Here is a 10788-nt window from a genome sequence, read left to right as displayed (position 1 = left end):
CCTTAGGCTTTGACTGCCTCCAGGCTCGCGGCTGGCGCGGGGTGGCGCTTTCCGCTCATCCGCCTTCCCCTATATAGCCTCTCCAGAGCCCTGCCGTCCGCAGCTTAGCAGAATCTTTCCCGAACGCAACACGAACGTTGTCGAAGCCGACGCGTACGGAAGCGGACAGCTGCTGCTGCGCTTGCGTGGCTTCAGGGCCGGGCGGAAGTCGACGTCGCCGCGCCGCCACCGCGTGACGCACTTCCTGTTTGTTGTTCGAGAAAAAGAGAGAAAGGAAAGCGCGAGAAGACGCCACCACAGCTACCAGCCCAGCTGTGCCAGGGCCGCGAGGAGACCAGCCGCCCGACTTCCCCCGGTCGCCGCCACGTCCTCGGTGAGGGGTCCGCGGACCAAGGCGGAGGGCAGGGCTGGCCGCGGCGGGAGGGGAGGGCCTGCGGATGGGTAGCCCGCTCGGCGCCTGCCGTACAGGAGCAGGCAAGCCGGGCCGACGCTGGGGCCGGGACTGCCGGCTAGGGCCGCACGGCTTCCAGTCCAAGCTGTGGTCTGGGGACTAGGCCTGAGGCCTAAGGTGTTTCTGGTTCGGGCCGTTCCTAGACTGGGTTTGTGGAAAGCATCTGCCGTTTCGGGTCAGACCTAGCCCGGGGCTTAGCTGGGGTCCGCTCCCCGGTCCCCAGTGGCGGTTGAGCCCGGCACGCGCGAGGTCCGCCGCAGAGCCGCAGGAGTCGGTGAGGCCTGTGTCACCCTGTCCTGGCATCCTCAGTGCATTCTGCAAGCAAGGGATCAGGTGGCTTGCGAAAAGCAGGTCTTCCCATGGAAGGCGCGATCACTGGCTCAGGTGGCCCAGGCTGCCTAGGGGGCCGTGTAGGAGGGCAACGGCGGTTTCTAGGGTCCTCCCAGGACTGTTGGGAAGTTTGCTAGGCGACCTGCCTGGCTCAGCTTACTTCCAAAACTCGTTTGCTGTTGGCCTTGAAGGTTACTTTACTGTGTTTTATGTAACTAAGGTTTATGTAACTGAATGAAGTTTACACTAAGTCTTAACTCACTTTGTGTAGACAAGAGAAACCTATCTACACTGCAATCCATAATATTGTCTTAAACTTTTGGAGACGGCGATTTTTTAAAAATTTTTACAAGATGTGTTGTTAAGCTGTGTTACCGAAGTTGTGTGTGAACCGGTGAAAGGGAATGGCGGGGATGGACCCACCTTTTAAGGCATGCTTAAGCAGGTGGGGAGTGTAGGCACAGTGCACCCACGTTGTTTTTATTAACGTGTTTATTTGAACCATAGATCTGTGGTCAGGCTTTATAGTATCCTTCACGTTTTAGACCCTAGAACCTAGGGAATCGAACTTAGCACCTTCTGCTTGCTAGAGAAGCGATAGCTACATTAACTACTTCAGTAGAAAAGTTAGACTTCAGCAGCCAAAGGAGGGGACAGCCTAAAGAAAACATATCCTGACATTTGAACTTAGTCTGTTCTTGGTTGTAAAGTAAACCTCACACAAGACTGATACCGGAAAGGAATTGTTTGCAACTGTTACCAGACTCCATTGTTTGCCTTTGGAATGTCACACCTGATTACTGTTATCAGTGTAGACACTTGCAATTAAATGCACGTGAGGCTTTTCATCATTTATTCATTCATTTATTCATTTATCTATTTATCTATCTATCTATCTATCTATCTATCTATCTATCTATCTATTTATTTATTTAGGCAGGGTTTCTCTGTGTAGCCTTGGCTGTCCTGGACTCATTTTGTAGACCAGGCAGGCCTCGAACTCACGTGCCTCTGCCTCCCCGGGTGCTGGGATTATAGACATGCACCACTACTGCCTATGGGCCTTTGGAATTAGGAAAACCATGAAATGTGGGAAGAAATGTTGTCTTTGTGTAGGTATGGGGATTTGAGAGAACAATAAAAATTGTAATTCTTCCATTCACACTTTTGCCCAGGCAGATCGCTCAGATTTTGACATCACTGTGTCTCTGCTTCTTGAAGAAGTGGCCTTTTTTTTTTCTTTTTCTTTTGAGACAGGGTTTTTCCGTGTAGTTTTGGCTGTCCTGAAACTTTGCTCTATAGACCAGGCTGGCCTTGAATTTAGAGGTCCCCCTGCCTCTGCCCTCCCCAGTGCTGGAACTAAAGGCAGTGCCCCACAATTGAGAAATTTGCTTTTTTTAAATTTTATTTAATTTTTATTTTATATGCATTGGTGTGAAGGTGTTGGATCCCTCGGAATTGGCTTTACAGACACTTGTGTCTGCCATGTGGGTGCTGGGAATTGAACCCAGGTCCTTTGGAAGACCAGACTGTGCCCTTAGCCACTGAGCCATCACTCCAGCCCGAGAAATTTGCTTTTTAAAGTACTTATATTGTACTTATTTGTGTGAGTATATGAAATGTTATGGCATATGAGTGGGAATCTTCCATTGATGTCTTTTTTTCATCTACAGAACAAGTTCTCACTTTTTTCTTTTTGATTTTTTAGAATTTAGAGGTTGTTCTTTTTGTTTTGTTTTTTTTTTTAGAGTCTCAATGTAGCCCTGGAACTCATCAGGTTGCCTTGCCTCCCAAATGCTGAGATTAAAGGTGTGTGCCACCATACCCTGTTTTTTTTTTTTTTTTTTTCCTCCTCTTATATTTACAGACCTCACTTTAGTTGTAGCTGCCTTATAACTAAGTATGTAGATCAGGCTGGCCTTGAATTCAGAGATTCACATATCTGCCTCCAGGGTGTGCTTGGCCCAGAGTACAACTTTTGGAGTCAGTCCTGGGATAGAACTTAGGTTGTCAGACTTGTGGGACTAAATTATTTGGCCAGCTGAGCCAGTTCCGTAGCCTGAGAAATTGGCTTTTGACGTTGTTTCTGTGCAGTGGAAGATGAACAAGCTGAATTCAGGTCACTGAGCTTTAGAGTAGAAGAACACTTTGCTGGCAGGGGCGCTGCACCAACCTTTAACCCCAACACTCAGGATGCAGAGGCAGGGTGATTTCTGTGAGTTGGAGGCCAGCCCGGTTTGTTTACTCATGGCCTTCAGGACAGCCAGGGCTACACACCAGAAACCCAGTCCCAGAGAAAAACAAGCAAACATACCAAACAGAAATTATTGTTTGAGGTTGAGGCAGGCTAGATTCCTGAGTTGGATGTCCTCTAGGTCTATAGGGTGATCCTCTCTTCCCCCCCCCCCCCAAAAAAAAAAAAAAAAAGCATTTTCTTGTTCTGTTTGGTGTGAGGTATTTGGGTTAAGGACAGACATAGTATGTTGGGTGATGAATATCTTGCAAACTGTGAAAATGGAATTAGAATCCCCTGAAACAGCCTGCTCTTCAAGCTGTCCTCTCAGTATTAAGTGATAGTACCATTTTCCTGTGTGAACCAGCAGCATTGTGCCTGCCCATAGTAACTATTAAAATTTTCACCCAGCAAACTCAGAACCCAGGTTTTTTTTTGTTTGTTTTGTTTTTGAACACAGGTTTTTTTTTTTTTCTCTGTGTACCTTGGCTGTTCTGGGCTCTATTTATAGACTGGGCAGAGATCCACCTGCCTCTGCCTACCCCAGTGCTGAAATTAAAGGCTTATGGCACACACCTGGCTGAACCCAGTTTTTTTCAAGGTTGTTTTCAAGACAGGTTTTTTTTTTTTTTCTGTAGTAGCTCTGGCTGTTTTAGAACTCACTCTGTAGACCAAGCTGGCCTCAGACTCAGAGATCTGCCTGTTTCTGCCTCCTGAGTGCTTTGATTAAAAGCATGTGCCACCACCCCACCACATCCTTAGAGTTTTAAGGAAGGTACTTTGTTGTCACTGTCTATTCCCAATATGATAGTGTGCCTTTTACACTATAATGCTTAAGGATGCCCATAGACTTTGAGACCACTTCTGATGCCTTCCCAAAGAGCAAGCAAATATAACAGAATTGGCCTTTCTACTTGATTTTTTACTCCCTTAAATTTTTTTTTTTTTAAGATTTATTTATTGTGTATCCAGTGTTCTCCTTACATGTACACCCACATACCAGAAGGAGGTCACCATATCTTATTATAGATGGTTGTGAGCCACCATGTGGTTGCTGGGAATTGAACTCAGGACCTCTGGAAGAGCAGTCAGTGCTCCCAGCCTCTGAGCCATCTCTCCAGCTAAATTTTTTTTTTTTAATTTTAATTTTTCTAAGGTTTATTTAGCTGGTCATAGTGGCACAAATAAAATCCTTTAAAGCTGGGCAGTGATACACATTTGTATCCTAGCAGTAGCTTCAGGGAAGGTGGAGGCAGGAGGAATTCAAAGTCATCCTTGGCTACAGAGTGAGTTCCAGACCAGGTTACAGAGTTGCAGGCCAGCTTCAAGTACCTGAGACCCTCCATCTGAAAGGGGAAGTGGGGGAGGCTGGAGAGATGGCTCAGAGGTTAAGAGCACTGGCAGGTCTTCTAGAGGTCGTTCCTGAGTTCAATTCCTAGCAACATGATAGCTCATAACTATCTGTAGTGAGATCTGATGCCCTTTTCTGGCATGCAGATAGTAGAACATTGAATAATAATAATAAAAAAACAAATAAATAACAAATAAATAAATTTATTTATTTATTATTTATTTATTTTTGTTTCCAGACAGGATTTCTCTGTAGCCTTGGCTGTCCAGAACTCACTTTGTAGACTAGGCTGGCCTTGAACTAACAGAGATCTACCTGCTTCTGCTTCCCTGAGTGCTGGGATTATAGGCGAGCGCCACCGAGCCTGGGTGCAGTGTTCTTAAAAACTGACTTCTTTTTACTTCTTTGCAAAAAAAAAAAAAAATGTAGTAAATTAATCCAGAACACCATCTGGTGGTGAAGGGCCTGCAGTTACAGTTTTGCTTTTGTAGGAAGGATTAGAGTGGCAAATTATTGTTATGCTGCTTTTCTCATGTATAGAAGTTAGGAGAGTGTAATCTTGGGAATAAAAACAAGATTTTTAGGGGTCAGTGAGCTGTGGTCTGTTGTGAGTCTTGATACCAGTTTTCAAGAGGATGAGGCTGGAGAATTTTAGATGGAGGCCATCTTGGCCTGTATAGTGAGACCTCACTTCATTAAAAGGAGAACAAGCAAAAAAACTTAGGTGAATGAGAAGAAAAATGAGCTGGTGAAAGAATATGACAGAAATGATGCTAGTATTATAATTGGGCTTGGGAGGTTCAGCACCAAAAGCAAAGCATGAGGACTAGAGTTTGATTCCTAGGACCCACATAAGGGTGAAAAAAGAGAATTGATTCCTTAAAGTTGTCTTCTGGACTCCACAAGTGTGCCCTGACACATTAGCACACAGTGGGGTATGTATTGTCCTTTCTGCATGCACCCCAAGCATGTTTAATAAACTTCAACTCTGCTTAAAAACAACAAAACAAAGGGAAAGCCTGGAGACTGATTTAGTAGATAAGCCAGCTAATAGGAATTAGTTTCGTTTGAGACTTGGTCTCCCATAGCCCTGGCTGTCCTGGAGAAATCTATGATTTCTACCTCCCAAGAGCTGGGATTAAAGGAGTGTACTACCATATCTGGTTTAGGAAATTTTTTTTTTTTTTAAATTAGATAATGCTAGGGATAAAGTGTTTTGCCAAACTCCGTAATTTTGGATGACCAAGGAAGAACACACTTGACTCCTTCCATGTTACTCTTCTACCTGAGAATGCAAAATGCTAAAAATACTTATATCCTGGGGTCAGTTTTCACATAAGAGGTTTCAGTTTTTGTTAATTTCAAAAGCTGTACTTTGCCTATGTTGTGGTTTTCTCTTAAAATGTCTACCTAATCTGAGTAATAAGGACCTTTCAGGCATTCTGAGTAAACAAAGGTATTGCTTCTGGCCTCAACACTGCTGAACTGTGATGTATTAAAATACTTGAGTGTTTTAGGAATGTTGAGGCTTCAGAAAGGTGGTTTCCTTATGCACTATATGATTTTTGTTCCCTGTAAAATTTTGTGTGTGTATGTATTTTTTTTTGGGTGGGGGGAGGGAATGACATTGAACCTGAAAAAAGTTTCATGCGAGGTATATTTTTATGTGGGTGTGTGCATGTGTGCTTGTGGAGGCCAGAGGTAGCCATTGGGTGCTTTCAAATTTTTTTTGAAAGCGGTATCCCACTGAATCTGGGGTGTATCAAATGTGCATTGTGCCACAGATCTGCCTCTGGCTGCCTCCAGCTCTGCTGCTCTGGCTAAATGTGGATGCGGGGCTCTGAACTCAGTTCTAACAGCTTGCTTGGCAGGCACTTTATTTCTGCCTCATCCTACCCACAACCCCAGGATTTTTCACAGTGGTAAGTTTTGAAACTGGTTCTCACTAAATTGTTAAGACTACTTTCAAAAAAATTTGTTCCTAGTGGTACTGTGGTGGTACACTCCTTTAATCCCAGCAACTGGGAGGTAGAGGCAGGCAGATCTCTGGGTTTGAGGCCAGCCTGGTTGGTCTACAGAGGGAATTCCCAGTTAGCCAGGACTGTATGGAGAAACCCACCAACAAACAAACAAAACAACAAACTGTTCCTAAGTCTGTTGAGTAGCTAGAATTACACACTTGCTTCTATGTGAGATCCTAGCTAAAATTCTCTTTCCCATCAAAGCTATGTAAAGAGTGTGTATTGTGGTTCTGCTCCCCTACTCAGTGAGAGATGTTTCATTTGTGGAGGTCAGAGGACAATTTATAGGAGTTTCCTTCCGTGTGGGTCCTGGGGATTAAACTTCAACTTGGTGGCAAGTGCCTTAACTTGCTGAGGTATTGATATATTTAATATATTCTGGCAATTCATGAGATGATAAAATGATACTCGGGAAATGTCTCTGGCATGTAATTTATTTCCTTCTAAAATTTTTGTACTGATTTTGGTAGTTAAAACACTTTTTTTGTTTGTTTTAGTTTTTTTTTTTTTTGAGAGCGGGTTTCTCTGTGTGTAGCCTTGGCTTTCCTGGACTCATTTTGTAGACCAGATTGGCCTCAAACTCAAGAGATCCACCTGCCTCTGCCTCCATGAGTACTGGGATTACAGGTGTTTTTAGCCTCTGAGACTTCTTAATAATCTCACCCTTTCTTGTTCTTTCTGAGCTTTGGGCTGCTTGGTTCAATTCAGCTGTTCTGGCTCAAACTCCTCTCCCAGGTGAGTTACTCAAACTGCCTTTTCTTTCAGCCTCTGAATTGCTGTTTGATCTCAAACTAAGTCCAGCAGCCTGCTGCTCTTTCTCATTCTCTGGCTCATTCGTTTTTCACCTGAGTTTTCTCCCTGCAACCTGTCTGTTACTGTCCTGGTAAAACTGCCTCCCCTCTCTCTTTGCATTGCCTTTTAGTATCTTCCCTTTCCTCTCTTCTTGTGAGAGTTGGGCATACTCTAGTCTGTCCAATCTTTTCTGCCGCTGAATTAGAACTACTTTCAAACATGGGTGCTTTCTTTTACAAGCTAATTTTACCTTTGTTGTTGTGGGATTAAAGACACGTACTGCCCACACCTGGACCTAAACTTTTCTTTACCTGAAGCTTGCTCTATATTAGGCTGGCCTTGAACTCAGAATCTGCTTGCCTCTTTCTTCTGGATTAAAGGCATGTTTGTATTCCTGCAAAATCACATAGACCTAGAAGGTCTTTGGATGTGATCTCTTGCCAGGCAGCCATGTTCTGTATTAAAATTCCTCTACATTAGGCTAACTTTGAATTCATATCTGCCTGGCTCTGCCTCCCAAGTGCCTAGATTAAAAACATTTGCCAGCATGCCCAGTAAAACTTACTAAATTTTTTTCTTGGTTTTGTTTTGGGAGACAGGCTATCTATGTAGCCTTGGCTGCCTAGAATTTTCTATATAGACCAGGCTAGCCTTAAGCTCATAAATATCCCCTACCCCTGCTTTTAGAATGCTGAGCTTAAAGGTGTTTATCACTTCACTTGACCCTTTTTGTAAGAGATAGCAGAGAGTCTTTAGTGGGTATGGCCTTGGATTGCATTTCTCCTTTTCAGTATTGATCCTCCTTTGTTGGAAAGGAAAAGAGCTGTTTTTCTTAGTGACCTGGCAAGACTCTTGAAAAAAATTGTTGCCCAGGCTTTCATGGACAGACATCAGGAAAACTTATGTGTAGGTCTGCCCTGGCAGATTTCTGGGCCTGCCAGTGGTTTTAGGAGAAAAGTCCAAAGGAATGGAATGGGGTCATCTTGAGGATTGAATGCATTTTACTTGAAAATCAGTCACTAAACCAGGGTAAGTTTAGATCTGAGATTCAAAAAGTGCTTGCACATGCTGCTTATATGCTCCTTCCTTCCAGCCTACTCTGCTGCTTTCTTCTTTCAGGAGGGGAAGCTAGCTTCTTACCTAGCAGCTGGTACTGTTCTTGCAGAGCATGAGTTCAGTTCCCAACACTCACATCAGGAATTCTACCCTTAGAATGTCCTTAGTGTGCCATTAGAATACTAGTTTAAGGTCAGCCTGGTCTACACAGTGAGTTCTAGGACAGCCAATGCTACACAGAGAGAAACTCTGTGGTAGTGGGAAAAGAAAAACCAAAATTAAAAAAAAAAAAAGCTATGCTGTGCATGTTAGTGTATGAATTGTGGACACATGTATGGCACAGCATGCATGTAGTGTTCAGAGGACATCTTACTGTGTGTGTGTGTGTGTGTGTGTGTGTGTGTGTGTGTGTGTCTGTGTGTGTCTCGTGTCGTGGTTGGTGATCAAAGGCAGGTAGGTTTTCCAGCTTGTGAAGTAGGTTTTTACATGGTTTGTGGTCTTGCCCCCAAAATGTTATAAGTCAATCAGGAGTGGTTTAGTGTACTTGTATTTATGGGAGATATTAAAAAGCTGATATCTTTCTCTTGAGTTAGCAACTTGTGTAACCTTTGAACATCTTCATTTAGTGTTTTCCTCTCTTCCTGATGGATGTTCCTCCATACCCATGCTCAGTTTTTTTGGGTGGGGTATTCATTTTTTGAGACTATCTTGTGGCCTAGGTTGTTCTTGAACTCCTGTCAGTGCTATGGCTGTCAAATAGATATGTTTTAATATTTAAAAAATAATTTTCCATGTAGGAGTATTTTGCCTTCATGTATATATGTGCACTATGTACTTGACTGGTGTCCATGGAAACAAGAAGATGGTGTTTAGTCTATTGGAACTGGAATTGTAGACAGTTATGAGCTGCCATGTAGGTGCTGTGAACCAAACCCTCCAACCCCTTCCTTTCCTTTCTTTTTTGCGGAGACAAGATCTCACTATATATATAGTCTTGACTGGCCTGGAACTCTGTATATATTACATATACAGTGTTCTGCCTGCAGGCCAGAAGAGGGCACCAGATCTCATAGATGGTTGTGAGCCACCATGTGGTTTCTGGGAATTGAACTCAGGACCTATAGAAGAGCAGTCAGAGCTCTTAATCTCTGAGCCATCTCTCCAGCCCAGGAATTATAAATTATAATGAGTAGACATTGAGAGGTTTCGCAATGCCCCTCCTAGTTGAATTATATAAGACAGAAGCTTTTGGTAGCAGTTTCATCTTGGATAAATTAAAATTTCAGACAAGGTGTATCTTGGATTGACAAGACTAAGTAACTGTAATAAATTTATAGAGCCTCGTAGCTTAGGCCTGTAAGAACCATCCACTCAGGAGTCTAGGACTGCCAGATCCAAGGTCACCTGGAATAATTTAGTGAAACCTTGCTTTAAGGGGTACTGGTCAGCTGACTGTATCTCAGTGGTAGAGTCTGACTGCCATATGGGAGGCCTTTTACCACCAAATGTCCTTCTCCCATTGAGTGAGTTGAAGGGATTTGAACATTTTTCTTTGTAAAGTTTTTGAGACAGGGTTTCTCTTTGTAGCCCTGGATATCCTGGAATTCAGTGTCCAGGCTGGCCTCGAAACCAAATTATCCCTGTGTCTGTACCCTGAGTGTTGGGATTAAAGCAGTTCACCGCCACACCCAGCTGAGTTTTGATGCTTGGTCGTCAAACAGCGCATTGGATATGGATTCTAGTTGGTGTTCTGGATTCAGATGGAGTAAAACTTGGTCTCTGTTAACGTCTAGTGTATATTTGGGTGTTAGATATTTTAATATTTTAGTAATTTGGTGTGACTAGTCTAAAGTCATCCTAAGTGCATGAACAACTTTGGATTCACATTATAGAATAATACAGCAGTTGAGTGCTTGTTTGAATGGAGTGCATGCATCTTGGTAGGCACTGCCATCAGTTATATATCATCTTGTTGAATTGGACCAATCTCCTTAGGACAGGTTTCTTGAGCTTCTGTTTTCAGTCTAGTGACAGTCCTTTCTCTAAATTTCCATCTTAATTTCTGTTTATGCATGCTCTTTCTTTGAATTTTATTTATCTTTGTAATTCATTGTTGGCCTTGATCTTAATTCAGTTTTAGCTGCATGCAATCATCTCAGTAGAAGCACTGTTAGCTGGCCCTTCTCCCCGTACTTAGTGGAACCTGGCCCCTGCTGGGTGTCCCTGTATTGAAAGAATTATAAAAACTGGTAGAGAGAGTCAAAGCTTGCTTTTTAGTGACCTCAGCAGGAAAGGGCCAACAGTTAGATGGAAAATGGGTAAAAGGAATAGGAATCAAAGCTGTAGTTTCCCCCCCTTTTCCAGACTTTATGGGCACAGGCTTGCCTTATATATCATATGTGCAAACATGTCTGCTTGTCAGTGTGGGCAAGTGCTTCATTTCCCCTGTAGATGGCACTGACACAAATAGGTAGTAAACTAACTAAGGGCAGAAAATCCAGCCTTCTATTATTTTGAGATAAGAGTGTGACTAACACGGATGGACCTGGAGCTG

General features: G+C 43.3%; 1 protein-coding gene across 2 annotated transcripts in view; it reads left to right on the top strand.

Moving 5' to 3' along the window:
• The first annotated feature begins 243 nt into the window (after positions 1-243).
• The window catches only part of Dnajb6 (DnaJ heat shock protein family (Hsp40) member B6), a 37427-nt gene continuing 26882 nt past the window's right edge, over positions 244-10788 (top strand). Inside the window, exon 1 of one of the 2 annotated variants that reach the window (XM_055612672.1) lies at positions 244-373. The gene's annotated coding sequence lies outside the window, so the exon portion shown is untranslated. The remainder of the gene's footprint in view (positions 374-10788) is intronic. The other variant, XM_055612671.1, reaches the window with a different exon arrangement.

This window comes from Psammomys obesus, unplaced genomic scaffold, assembly GCF_907164565.1.
Source record: "Psammomys obesus unplaced genomic scaffold, mPsaObe1.curated_primary_1811, whole genome shotgun sequence".
Classification (NCBI taxonomy): domain Eukaryota; kingdom Metazoa; phylum Chordata; class Mammalia; order Rodentia; family Muridae; genus Psammomys; species Psammomys obesus.
This window is presented reverse-complemented; position numbering and strand designations above follow the sequence as displayed.